The sequence below is a fragment of the Dendrobates tinctorius genome, unplaced genomic scaffold (assembly GCF_039654945.1).
Source record: "Dendrobates tinctorius isolate UK_male_01 unplaced genomic scaffold, ASM3965494v1 ptg000227l, whole genome shotgun sequence".
Lineage (NCBI taxonomy): Eukaryota > Metazoa > Chordata > Amphibia > Anura > Dendrobatidae > Dendrobates > Dendrobates tinctorius.
In genome coordinates, this window is record NW_027361894.1 from 911701 (window position 1) to 926752 (window position 15052).

The 15052-nt window shown below is 43.7% G+C and overlaps 1 pseudogene; it reads right to left on the reverse strand.

The window, feature by feature from the left end:
• Nucleotides 1-505: 505 nt before the first annotated feature.
• LOC141059350 (DAP3-binding cell death enhancer 1-like) overlaps nt 506-15052 on the reverse strand; it is a 53900-nt pseudogene continuing 39353 nt past the window's right edge.

Here is a 15052-nt window from a genome sequence, read left to right on the forward strand (position 1 = left end):
CCAGCGGGATAGGCGCTGCATCTCCAGGGGATCACACGAGACTGTTAAAATGCACAACCAAGGGTGGAAGTATACATTAATCTTTGATGCAGAAATGCTGCCGATTTCAGCTTGCACACAATCCACACTAAATACACAATGTATGATCCTGGCCTTGTACAGATTCTTTGGGAGGGTGGGGAATATTAGGATTCAATGCAAATACACAGCAAAACATTGCATGTGTATACATACTCAGAAACCATGACAGTAGTGTGAACAGAACTTTCCGGATATATCTGTCCTGAGAGCAGATACGTCCTTTACAAGGGTTATCCTTAAGAAACAGAAGACGACGTGATTCTTGGTAAAGATGTGTAGTAAAATAAATGAATATTTGCGACTGCTGAGCCCATCCCCCCATTGGCTGCCTGTTAACTTTTAAAGCTAGATATATACGGCCTAAAAGCCATTTATAGCATCTGAGTGATCGCTACATTAGGGGTCAGGGTAAATGAATGTGACATAACATGGGCAATAATACACGACGCCTGTGTGAGGCCAGCAGTGTGCGGGTGACAGATTGCCAAACACTGATCATGCAAATTACATGTGAATGGCCATCGTTAACCCATTAGTCTGATCATGGTTTTATAACTGTACGGAAGTATCATTAGGCCGACGGTGAAAACTCAGGCTTTTTGAGAAAGTCAATGGCTAAAAGCCATGATGTATATTAGCGTTTGTACAGTCGCTTTGTGCAAGTGTTTTATGTTTTTTCTCTTTTATCCCAGACTCGGAGCAATTTGTATTGCACAATTGTGGAGTTACAAAGTTGCACTTATTTGCAACTTTTTGCACGTCTTTTGATGCCCTTTCCGCATTTTTAAAAGGTGACTGGGATTAGCTGGAAGTGCGGGGCTATCTGGACGTATTAAAGGGGACGTTAGGATTTTGGAAATCCCCCAGATTTCCTTGATGAGACCACTGCTTGGCAGCGGCGTTGTCACTGGGATGTCAGCGCTGCAGACATTAATAGAGCAGCGGCGGATGCTCAGTGCTGCACCCTCGTCGCTGGACCGGGGGATGTTGAATAAAGCAGAGTTTTTTAAATCTGCAGCTATGATATTCTGGAATAGGAATATCCCTTATTCTAATTAGTGCCAAAAATTGACAAATTACGGTGGAAATCTTCGCCCCCTTGTAGTTGGGGTAGACTCTGGGATGTGGCGTATGGGCTCTGCACGAAGTTTATGGGTCTCCTTGGTCGTAGAGGGACCTGGAGGTCTACACCCACCTTCGGGGCCTAATATTAGGAATCAGCAGTCTCCTATAAAGGAACAAGCAGGAGCCTAGAAAACCAGATGCATTGCAGAAGTAGACGAGCAAAGAACTGTTTTTAACCCTTTGGCTGCTTAGGACATATGTAATTGGTTATGATTATACAGTGGCAAGCTCTAGGCTTAGTACGTCCATCAGTTACATAGTATTGATATAGGAGATATTGCTGATACTGAATGAAGGTACATTAATCATATACACAGCTTATTAACACCAGTATATCAACCATGGTACGAGGGGCAGCGGCTGTCACAGGTCCTGATGCCACGTACACACATAGCCCATGATTAAGGTGAAGGTTAACGCATCCTGACCCGCCAACCAGAAATGCTCATCCAACTCCGATAGCTCTTAGTGCGGCCATTGGAGGGGCCAAGCCTTTCATGTGAAGAGGTGGCAGGAGGTAACTGCGGCTCTCTGCCGGGGACATCAGCAAGTTCCCGGGGCTCAGTGAATGAGGTAGGCCCAGGATGCTTGTGCTGCTTGCAGAGAAGCCGAAGTTGGGATCCAGCCGGACGTTCACCCGCTCCAAAACAGGAAGGCAGGGGCTGGAGATTGTTGTTCGAAGACTGGTGAGCGGAGAGCCGAGTCCTGCGAAGGAAACAATAAGAAATCAGTCTACAGCAGACATCAATGGCTCCGGAGGAAGCACCGAGGAATGCTGGAGCAACAGGAAAAGCCTGGAAAGCCACAGGCTAAGACCTAAATATTGCTTTCTAACATGCAGGTGTGGGGGTCCGCACATAGATGTAGAAATACAAGAACTGCATAAATAACAATTCCTTAAAGGGGACTTGTAAGCAGGTTGTTGCTATGTAATCCAGAAGCAGCAAAACGTAGGGACAGAGACCCCAATTCCGGCAACGTGTCACTCGCTGTGTATTGTTGTTTTAATAAAATCAGCGTTTTATCAGCAGGAGATTATCACTACACGACTAGTTGTTTTGTGCTATGCAGTCCTCAGGCTCTGTGTAACCCCACCACAAATTAACAGCTTTCTGCCTATGCACAGCATAGACAGAAAGCTGCCATTCAGAGCTGTGAGCAAGGTCATACAGAGAACGGAGATCTGCAGCAGTGATTTTATCAAAATGACAGCAAGAAGCCCAGTAAGTGACAACGCTGGAATTAGGGTCTCTGTCCCTATAACACACTACTCTCAGATTAGGGGGGTATAAACCTGGTGACAGATTCCCTTTAAAAAAAAAAAAAAGTGTTGCTACCCTATGTAAGAGCACCGTAACTTAGGGGCAGAGATCCTGATTCCAGCAATGTGTCATTTACTTTACTGGTTGCTGCAATTTCGCTAAAATCACTGTTTTCTCTGCTGCAGATTTAGCAGTTCTCTGAATGCAGAGCTCTGTATAACCTGCCCACACCACTGATGGCAGCTTACTGTGTACACTGTGCATAGACAGAAAGATGCCAGTAGTTAACAGAGCTAATAAATATGAAGGATTGAATGGCAGCAGGTTTACTAGGCCTCAAGTAATCTCCTCCCAATAAAACTAATTTTAATAAAAACCACAGCAAGTAGCCCAGTAATTGACAAATAGCTGAAATCTCTATGTTATGCTTCTCAAACTAGGTGTCAAAAACCTGGTGACAGATTCCCTTGTAGTAGATATCTAGCACAGCAATCATTACTACCTTATACACATCTATCCTGCATCATCACCTAGGCAAAAGATCCAGAAATCTGTGCAGATTTGTTTCCCCAAAAACTTTATATTGGTTAAAAGTCAATTTTATCTGTTTAGAAGCTGCAAATCTACTACAGACACGGCAAGTTAGGCCAGTTTCACATGTCAGTCAGTTACAGTCGGGAGCAGCTGTATTAGCAGCGCTCCGGCTGTAAATATATTAATCCCCGAGATGGATTTACGCAGTGGGACGTGACTGAGCGCCGGACAGGTAATACATACACTCACTGGCCACTTTATTAGGTACACCATGCTAGTAACGGGTTGGACCCCCTTTTGCCTTCAGAACTGCCTCAATTCTTCGTGGCAGAGATTCAACAAGGTGCTGGAAGCATTCCTCAGAGATTTTGGACCATATTGACATGATGGCATCACACAGTTGGCGCAGATTTGTCGGCTGCACATCCCTGATGCGAATCTCCCGTTCCACCACATCCCAAAGATGCTCTATTGGATTGAGATCTGGTGACTGAGGAGGCCATTTGAGTACAGTGAACTCATTGTCATGTTCAAGAAACCAATCTGAGATGATTCGAGCTTTATGACATGGCGCATTATCCTGCTGAAAGTAGCCATCAGATGCCTGTTCTTAGCTGAGAGGAGTGGTACCCAGTGTGGTCTTCTGCTGCTGTAGCCCATCTGCCTCAAAGTTCGACGCACTGTGCGTTCAGAGATGCTCTTCTGCCTACCTTGGTTGTAACGGGTGGCAATTTGAGTCACTGTTGCCTTTCTATCAGCTCGAACCAGTATGCCCATTCTCCTCTGACCTCTGGCATCAACAAGGCATTTCCGGCCACAGAACTGCCGCTCACTGGATTTTTTTTCTTTTTCGGACCATTCTCTGTAAACCCTAGAGATGGTTGTGCGTGAAAATCCCAGTAGATCAGCAGTTTCTGAAATACTCAGACCAGCCCTTCTGGCACCAACAATCATGCCACGTTCAAAGGCACTCAAATCACCTTTCTTCCCCATACTGATGCTCGGTTTGAACTGCAGGAGATTGTCTTGACCATGTCTACATGCCTAAATGCACTGAGTTGCCGCCATGTGATTGGCTGATTAGAAATTAAGTCTTAACACACAGTTGGACAGGTGTACCTAATAAAGTGGCCAGTGAGTGTATATTTGCTTTATTATTTTCAACTTTTTTTCAGAAGAACGAGGGCTTCGCTATGGAATTACCAGTGTAATAAAGATTATAAAAATGTGCGAGTTGTCTTCTTTCATTAAAATAATTTATTCTTATTGTGCGATTGTGTTTATTTAACCCTTTATTTACTGTAGGATTAGTAGTGGATCCCTGTCTTATTGACACCCCTCCATTACTAGTCCGGGCTTAATGTCACCTTATAATAGAAAGGTGCCATTAACCCCTTCATTACTCCACTTGCCACCACTACAGGGCAGTGGGAAGAACCAGGCAAAGCTCCAGATTAGGAGCATCTAATAGATGCGTCTTTTCTGGGCAGCTAGGGGCTGCTGTTTTTAGGCTGGGGGGGTTACCAGCCCTCAGCTGTCGGCTTTAGTCAGGTTGCTTGTCAAAAATACGGGGGGGGGGACCCCACGCAGATTTTTTAAATTACTTATTTAAATAATTAAAAAAACAGCGTGGGGACCCCTCTATTCTTCACAACCAACCTGGCTGAAGCTGACAGCTGAGGGTCGCAGCCCCCAGCTGTAAGTTTCGTCTGGTTGGTTAAGAAAATGAGGGGGACCCCACGTCGGGTTTTCATTCATTCTTCTCTCCTGCCAGCAAAGCAGGAGAGAAGAATTACAGCAGCGGTCAACACCAGCTGCCGGGAACAGCGCTTACTGTAGCTCTTCTGCCCGGCGCCGTCCATGTGGTCCTGATGCGGCACACGTGTGGCACACGGCGGTACCATGTGTCCACATGAACACGGATAGCTCCGGTACCGTTTTTTCCGGTACCGGAATTATCTGGACGTGTGAAACCACCCTTAAAGGGAGACCAACATTACAACATGACTGTTCAAACCAAGCTCAGGTGCTGTGGCCAAACAGTTCAGTTCTGCTTCCATCCTACTTTTTTTCCCCATTTGTCTCCATCTACCTTTTCTTCCTTGATTGTCAGCTTTCTGGCTTTACAAGAGCCACAGGAGGGCAGAGATAAATGGGAAGGTATGCTAAACAGTTTGGTCATGCCAAGGGTGCACCGAGCGCCTGTACTTGGTTTGAACAGTCATGTTGTGTTATACTAGCAACTGATCTATTTGAATGCCGCTGTCAGAAAAAGCAGCAACTAAATAGTTAAAAACAGCGATCGGCGCTCAGCTCTGGAGGTAGCCGATAGTCGGCCTCTGCTGCTCCTGAACTCACTACCAGACTGGCGGAGCCCAGAATCTTTATGTCCTAATGCAAGAAGAGGTTAACAATGTGACCGACCGCTGCTGCTGGACGGCAGAACATCTTTCTATCGAGATTGTAAGTAACATTTTGAAGCTGGCCAGCTCAGAACTTGCAAGCAAAATAGCAGCGGTGGTCAGTCTCCTAGGCAACAAGCAGTAAATGAGAAAATTGTTAAAGGGAGTCTGTCGGTAGAATCAACCCTCCTAAGCCATGAATAACATGGCACCTTGATATCTGCGCTCCGATGTCTTATTCCAGATAAATCCAGATTTTCTTAATATGTAAATGAGCTGCTAAGATCTATGGGCCCGACGTAGATCTCCCCGAGAATCTGCCTCCAGAGCCTATTGACAGGAGATGTTACCAGTGTGAGACATGTAATGACTGACAAGTCTGCTCTCCTGATCCACATGTCTCACACTGGCAATTTCTCTATCATTTATAATAAACCCTGGAGGCAGATTCTCGGGGAGATCTATGTCCGGCTCATAGATCTAAACATCTCATTTACATGTTAAGAAAATTGTGAATTTCTGTGGAATAAGACGTCGGATCGCAGATATCAAGGTATCATTTTATTCAGCTTCCTATGACCTACGTGCCCATATACTGTAGACAGCTTAGGAGGGTTGATCCTGCTAACAGATTCCCTTTAATATCTCAAGAACGGATGCAAATTTTAATAAGCTTTAAATTGCAAAACTGCTCGTTTTTAGAAGAATTATTCGAGATTATTTATCTGTGAAGATGGCAATATCATTTTAATTATGGTTCTCATAAATTCAAGGACTATCAGAGGGTGAAAATCTTGATTAAACTGTTCTATACATATGGGCACTTCCAGGAAGGAGCTACAAAACACTGGGACAAAAGCACATGTGTCCTGACACCAAGCCTTCACATGTATAAGTGGTGTCAGGGGTCAATCACCCTGCACTAAGCAGCCTGGAGTGACGACCTGCAGCCACTTGACCTGCCGTGTAATTTTAAGCTCTAATTTCTGGAGTTGACAACAAAATATAGCACAACCAACAAATTGCAGATTTCCCCTATTAAATCACACAGATTTTCACAATGAGGACGTGTGGTGCACCCTTTATGTGTCAGTGACAATAATAAAAGGCAACACTTTGACAATATCTTAAAAGTTACTGTTGAATATTTGGGATAATGTGGATTGTAAATCAGAGTCAACATGTTCTAAGAAATTAATTGCCAAAAATGTATGAAGACAGCAAGGGCACCCCCTAGTGTCTTTATCATAATAGACAATGTGTGTGCCAATGGTACTATCATGGGAGCTTAAAATAATTTTCATTACTGAATATATAAGTATTTTGTTCCAATAACGACTATTTACTGAAGGTAAACTAATCAAATTTGTAGATGATGCAAAGCTAGAAGGGATACCTAACACCAGAGAAGACATAAAAGATTCAGGAGGATCTAGATAAGCTGGAACAATGGGCATTGACTAATAGAATGGTATTTAACAGGGAAAAATGCAAGATTCTACATCTGGGAAAGAAAAATCAAAGTGACATCTATAGAATGGGAGGAATAGAACTAAGCAACAGCACATGTGAAAAAGCCTTGGGTATACTAATAGATTACAGACTGAACATGAGCCAACAGTGTGATGCAGCAGTAAAAAGGCAAACACAGTTCTAGGATGTATTATGAGAATCATAGAGTCTAGATCACATGAAGTAATTATCCCCCCTCTACTCCTCCTTGGTCAGGCATCATCTGGAATACTGTGTCCAGTTCTGGGCACCACATTTTAATAAAGACATTAAAAAACTGGAGCAAGTTCAGAGAAGAGCTACCAGGATGGTGAGCAGATTGCAAAGTATGTCCTACGAGGAACGGTTAAAGCATCTTGGAATGTTTAGCTTGCAAACAAAGAAGGCTAAGGCCGGCTTCACATTTGCGGATAGCAGAGCTGCAGAGGGCTGTGGACTTCCTCCGTGAAGCTCCACCCACTGCCGCACCTTCTCTGTTCAGCTCCGCCTACGTCTGCATGCGTACCTATCTTTAACATGTGTACCTATCTTTAACATTGGGTACTCAGGCCATGCAGATATATGCGGACGCATGTAGACGTAGGCGGAGCTGAACGGAGGAGGTGCCGCAGTGGGCGGAGCTTCACGGAGGAAGTCCGCAGCTCTGCCATCCGCAAATCTGAACCTAGCCTAAGAGGAGACTTAATAGCTGTCTACAAATCTCTGAAGGGCTGTCACATTGTAGAAAGATCATCTTTATTCTCATTTGCACATGGAAACATGAGAAGCAATGGGATGAAACTGAAAGGGAGAAGATACAGATTAGAAATTAGAAAAAACTTTTTGACAGGCTGATCAAAGAGTGGAACAAGCTGCCACGAGAGGTGGTGAGTTCTCCTTCAATGGAAGTTTTCAAACAGAGGCTGGAAAGACATCTGTCTGAGATGGTTTAGTGAAACCTGCATTAAACAGGGGGTTGGACACGATGACCCAGGAGGTCCCTTCAAACATTCTGTAATTCTCAGCTAGATTGCAAAATGCATAGGCCAGACAGGATGGATTTCCCAGCTCAGAAAAAGGGCGGTCACACCCTTATATGCACAGAATGCACATTGAACAGAATAAAAACAACTGGGGTCTGAGCTGAGAAAGTAAGTTAATGTGTAGGCAGAATGTAAATGCATATTAACACATGCCCATTACATAGAGAAAACCAAAAACAAGGCACAAAACACAAATATCCTAAAAATCCATCCTGCCTGGCCTACGCTCTTACAGATGGTTCAGTCCCTTGGTCCTTGTTCACTTTTACGTCACTTGACAAGTGGAAAGGTTTTAAATACAAGAGTTAGGACTGTCCCACAAGGGTTGACGAGACGTGGCGGGATGGCTTGTACATTCTTTTGATCAAAATTATGTTTACTGAATACCCTTAGGATTACCGTCATGCATTTTTTGCAGTATAATTTTTTTTATTTTAGGATATTTGTGTTTTGTGCCTTGTTTTTGTTTTAACATTGTGATATTGTCGTCTATAATATAAGCGTCAAAACAATCAAGTTCAGGCTAACAGAAATAAGAATATCTATCTACACACACACACTATATATATATATATATATATATATATATATATATATATATATATATACACACACACACACACACACACACACAACTGTCTGATCTATCAAGAGATATATATACTTTAACCATACATTAAACGAAAATAAAAAAATAGAAATGCAAGAGGAACACTTTTTTCGGTTGCTGCATTCCCCACAAAAAAATGCAATAAAAAGAGAAAAGATGCAGTATGTACGTCAAACTGGTATAAGTAAAAATGTGAGCTCAGAGTTTTTTGGAAGCCCTTGCCTAGTTCCAGTAATGGAAAAATAAAAAGTTATGGGTCTCAAATAATGGCAACACAAACAATTTTTTTTTATTTTACAAAGTTTAAGTTTTTTTGAAGAAAATATAAAAAAAAACCCCATAAAACAAAACTGTATACGTTTGGCAGGCTTTATGCTTACCTTCAGTCACATGAGGCTGCAGCTCCAGGAGTTTCTGCTGAGATGCTTCATGTCCCGATTTTGCAGCTCTTTCAAAATGTCTCAAAGCTTCCGGTCCGCTGGTCGTAACGCCGAAGCCTCGTTCATAGCACATGCCGAGGTTGTACCGGCTCTGAACATCCTGATGAATCAAGACAAAGATATTAATGAAATAAAGTGAAATTCCATCTAAATACAAGGCAGACTAGTGGTTGCCACGACAGCTTATCGGTGCCCCGCGTTCATGTGCTTTAAAATATCGAAGTTAGTGATCCATAGCGGTCATTAAATGGTTAACAGCACTGCGTAGAGTTCAGCAACATCAGCTGCTGTTAGAAGCGGATGCCGGCTGTGTAAAACAGTCAGCGTCTGCCAGCAATGATGCGGGCTCAGCTGCTGAGCGTGTACTGAATATGGGGACCGTGGTAAAATTACATGACCAATACATACTCCATTTTCAGCTGCCATCCAAAAATATTTTGCCGCCTTCTCAGGATCCAAATGAGATTCTTTACTATAGAAGACCCCCAGATAAGCTTGTGCCTGGGAAGGAAACAAAAAGCCTGAGCATGTTCTTCATAGATGATCATTAATTTCACTATATAATACAATACCGAAGTTATGCACAATTTAGTGATCAAACAAGTGTATGTTCAAATCCCATAGGAAAAAGAAGGGAAAAAAAGGGTTTAAAAAAAATCCCCAATAAAAAATTCAGTATAGCAACATTGGATTCAGTATTATAGCAACAGTATAATTCAGTATAGCAACATTGTATAGTATTCAGTATAGCAACATTGGCAAAAGTGCAATTTAAAAAAAATATAAAATTATTTCACCCATAAAACACTGACAAGCAAAAATTTTAAACTCAGAATTGCTATTTTTTGGTTGCCAAACCTAGTCCAAAAGTGCAATAAAAAGTGATCAAAAGATTGTATGTATCCCAAACTAGTAGCAATAGAACTACAACTCGCCACACAAAAAAACAAGCCATCACACAGCTCCCTTGACAAAGTAGGTTAAAAAAAAGTCACGGGTTTCAGAGAATGTTTGGCATCACTGTATATATAGTCGACTCTCACTAACAACAAAAAAATTGTTTTTTTTTTCTCCATTTCTTCCCACTTGCAATTTTTTCCCCAGTACATTATATAATAAAATGAATGGTGTCATTCAAATCCACAACTCGTCCTGAAAAATTAATCCCTCATATGTTTTTTTTAATAGAAAAATAAAAAAGTTATGTCTTCTGGAAGAAGAGGAGGTAAATTGCTTGTAGCAGGAAGGTGATCACCATGTTTGCTGCGCCCACAGGTCAGGTGGTGATCCCGAGAAGTCAATGCAGAGTATATTATTTGTAAAGCCTTTTGGGTTCCTGCACCGGACCCACCTCCTTCACTCCGGCTTCAGCAGCTTCTTGCAGCATTTTCACTGCTGACCGAGTGTCCTCAGGCTTAACATTCAGGAGATAACGGGCATAGCGATATTTGGCCTGCTGGTGCCCCCCTCTGGCAGCCAAGAGGTACAGCTCCACAGCATGTAGGGAAAGCAGAAACATTAGGTGCTGATAACTTCAGCAAAAGCCATTTACAGCTTCTTGGAGAACATCAATATATCTGCAATGATCTAATCTAAAAAAAAATTGAGGAACTTCAGGAGATCAAAGAAAACAATGTGCAGGTGAAGACACCTAATCACTGGTTTCTTGGATCTATTGGAGCGCTGCCTCTATGTAGGTCACGTGCATTACCCATCAGTTTAAGGAACAGAGGTAGACGTCCTTCCACTTCTATGAGAACCGAGTTGCGGTACGCCAGAATAGCCACAACAGTGTGTGGCACTGTGGTGCTCCCATTCTGTACTTTTAACGATTCCCGGAAGGACAGACCCCACTTAATCCTATACAGATGACCTATCTCAAAAGAAGGGTCATCAGTATCTCAGTACCAGACAAACTGGTTATTTGAAGACATAATTCCTGAATTCCCATTCCACCAGGCCTGGAGGCCTCACCTTGTGGATTGCAGTTTATCTAGAGAGCCTTAAGTAACGTTCGGAGGAAGCCACATTGAAGCACGTACTTTTGACAGGTCTTTGCTGACACCTTTCCCCGTCTCATAGCACACAGCGGTGTTGTACTGGGCCTTGCTGTATCTGGCCGCTGCAGACTCCTGGAAGAAGTGGAAGGCAGATCTGTAGTCTCCACTGTCCCGAGCACTGATGATTCCTGGTAACAACACAAGAGAGAAATTGAGAATGTCATTTTATCAGGTTAACATCCCCTTCATATATGGCCTCTGCAGTGGCGGATTATAATGAGGTCAATATGGGCGGTAGCCCAGGGCCCAGTGGTGTGGAGGGGCCCACAAGCCCAGGGTAAATTGCCCCATTATAATCCGCCACCGGCCTCCGCAGCCCCTCACTGATAAATCCCTGCTCTGTGCGCACAGGACCTATGATGAGGTCACAGGAGGGGAGGAGTCAGGGGTCACATGATCGAGCATCTCAGTTGGAGGCCCCTGATCATGTAACTCCTGACTCCTCCCCTCCTGTGACCTCATCACAGGTTCTGTGTCCTCAATGTATGTAACTATGCAGGACTCTGCTGTGCTGTTTGTCATCGTGCTGAATCAGTCAAGTATGTGTGGGGTCAGGAGGTGTGCGGCGCGGAGCCACGCGTGTAGGACGTGTGCGGAGCCACGCGTGTACGAGGTGTTGAGAGCAAAGCCGCATGTGTACAAGATTTACAGAGCGTGGCGGCGAGTGTACAAGGTGTATGGAGCAGAGCCGCATGTGTACAAGGTTTACAGAGCAGAGCCATATGTGTACTGAGTGGAGCCGTGTGTGCGAGGTGTATGGAGCGGAGCCACGCGTGTACGAGGTTTACAGAGCAGAGCCATGTGTGTACTGAGTGGAGCCGTATGTGTACGAGGCATACAAAGCGGAACCGTGTGTGTATGAGGTGTGCGGAGCCATGCATGTACAAGGTGTATGATGGGGAGCATTCATACCCCCCAACCGTTCCAGATTTTGAGAGTCTGCGCCACTGCTCCGACCGGAAGCAGACTTTTCCTGCGGACACAGGAGTACATGGCGGAGCTCCGAGGATCACTTGAAAACTCGCACGTGACGTTCCATCGGAAGTGACGTGCTGGAAGCTGACCGTAAATGAGGTAATTTCGGGAGGAGATTGTGACGGAACCATGGAGGCACTTCAGGGAATGCTTCAGATCCATCACCGTGTCCTCCTCCGACAGCGGGATCACCTTGGACCCGGGGATGTCGGCCATGTGAGTGGATCATGATATGTTCTGCACCAGGAGGCTCAGGTGGGCACTACAATGTGAGCCAGACTGGTATGGTATCTTTATAGAATTTTTCTCTTTCTTTCTTTCTTTCTCTGTTCTTTCTCTCTTTCTCTCTGCTGTTTCTTTCGCTCTGTTTTTTTCTCTTTCCCTTCTTTCTTTCTATTCTCTTTCTTTCCCCCTCTTTCTTTCTCTCTCCCTCTGTTCTTTCTCCTTTCTTTTTCTCTTTGTTCTTTTTTTCTGTCCCCTCTTTCTTTCCCCCTCTGTTCTTTCTCTCTGTTCTTTCGTTTTCTCTCTCTCTCTCCTTTCTCTCTCTGTTCTCTTTTCCTCAGTACCAGGCACTGTGCCCACAGTACCAGCCACTGTGCCCATAATGCCAGCCACTGTGCCCTCACTACCAGTCAGTGTGATCAGCAGTGCTAAATGGGTGTGGGTGTGACTAGTTGTGAAATGGGTGTGGTTGGGCGGACGGTAACCAATCATCATAGTGGAAGTTGTCTGTTTCCATCAACTTTGTTATATGTGGGCAGTGGGCACCTCTAGTAAGGTGGGCACGAGATGGTGGGTCTTGTTACCTCTGCCTCACACATAAGTTACTATGAGGTGTACTTTATTCCTGCCATGTTTCTTGGCCTATTGAGAGAAATGTTTTGACCTGTTGAATGTTATACAACCTGAGGATTGTGCATGTGTGCGCTGCCCGCATGTAGTAATATGTGTGTGTGTGTAATATATATATCTCTCTACTCCGACCCCTATATAAACCCTGCCACTCCGACCGCCGTCCACTTTCCCATGCTCCTGTTCCAATCCTGGGGTCTTTTTTGTCCACCCTTGGTCCTCCACATGCTGAACATCTGGGACATGACTAATATTGCGCTATGTGCGCTTGTTCGTCGGCAGATGCAGCGTTGTGTCCAGTGTGTGAGGAGACGGCGACTTGTCTGTGGCGTTAACCTCTCTGCTGCCATGTTGGGCACAGCCTGTGACGAGGAGCGTCTCTTCCTGTGTATGCGGCCACAGGCTGCACACCGGAGGCTGCTTCTTCTATCTGAGGAAGTTCATGAAGCAGAAGCCTCTGTGTGACTCATGTGAAGTAACTTGTCTGACAGATCATGGGTCCAGGTCAACATGTGATTGCAGACTATTAGCTGGTTTCAATGTTAGACACAGGTGAGTCAGGACTAGATGTTGGGTGGAAGCCTTCCAGTATTTGTAAGGCCTCGTGCACACGCTGAGTATTTGGTGAGTTTTTACACCTCAGTATTTACAAGGCCTCGTGCCCACGCTGAGTATTTGGTGAGTTTTTACCTCAGTATTTACAGTGGCATGTAAAAGTTTGGGCACCCCTGGTCAAAATTACTGTTATTGTGACCAGTTAAGCAAGTTGAAGATGGAATGATCTCTAAAAGGGCTAAAGTTATAGATGACACATTTTCTCTGTATTTTAGGCCAAAAAAATTATATATTGTCATTTTTTACATTTTAAAAATTAAAATAAGGAAAATAGGCCAAAGCAAGAGTTTGGGCACCCTGCATAGTTAGTACCTAGTAGCACTCCCATTTAAAAATATCACAGTTGTAAACACTTTTAGTAGCCAGCCAAGAGTCTTTCAATCCTGTTTGATGGATTTTCATCCATTCTTCCTTGGAAAATTCTTCCATTTCTGTGAGATTCCTGGGTCATCTTGCATGCACTGTTATTTTGAGGACTAGCCACAGATTTTCAATGATGATCGAATCGGGGGACTGTGAGGGCCATTGAAAAGCCTTTAGCCATCGCCTTTTGAGGTAGTCTATTGTGGATTTTGATGTGTGTAATCATTATCCATTTGTAGAAGCCATCCTGTTTTCAAATTCAGCTTTTTTACACATGGTGTTATGTTTGCATCAAGAATTTGTTGAAATTTCATTGAATCCATTCTTCCCTCTACCTGTGAAATGTTCCCTGTGCCATTGTCTGCAACACAACTCCAAAGCATGATTGATCCATCCCCATGCTTAATGGTTGGAGAGATGTTCTTTTCCTGAAATTCTATGCAATTTTTTCTCTGCACATACCTTTGATCATTGTGACCAAAGAGTTCTATTTTAACTTCAACGATTCACAGGACTTGTTTCTAAAATGCATTGGGCTTGTTTAGATGTTCTTTTGCATACCTCTGATGCTGAATTTTATGGTGAGGGTGCAGGAGAGGTTTTCTTCTGATGACTCTTCCATGAAGGCCATATTTGATAAGGTGTCTCTGAACAGTAGAACAATTACCACAACTCCAGAATCTGCTAAATCTTTCTGAAGGTCTTTTGCAGTCAAGTGGGGGTTCTGATATGCCTTTCTAGCAATCCTACAAGCAGCTCTCTCTGAAATTTTGCTTGGCCTTCCAGACCTTATCTTGACCTCTACTGTTCCTGTAAACTACCATTTCTGAATTACATATTGAACTGAGGAAAGGACAACTTGAAAACGCTTTGCTATCTTCTTATAGCCTTCTCCTGCTTTTTGGGCCTCCACCATTTTCAGAGTGCTAGGCAGCTGCTTAAAAGGACCCATGGTGGCTGTTTTTTCGCACAAGGTTAGAGGAGGCTATGTGTTTCTAAACCTGTGGAATCTGCATCAGCTGGCCTTTCCTAACAGTGAGGGTGAACAAGCCATAACCCTTACAGGCTAATTAAGGTCTGAAACCTTGGTCAAAGTTACCTGAGCACACAAATCTCCAAAGGTGCCCAAACTTTAGCATCGGACCATTTTTCTTTTTGTAATTTTTAAAATGTGAAAAAATGACAATGTCACCATTTTT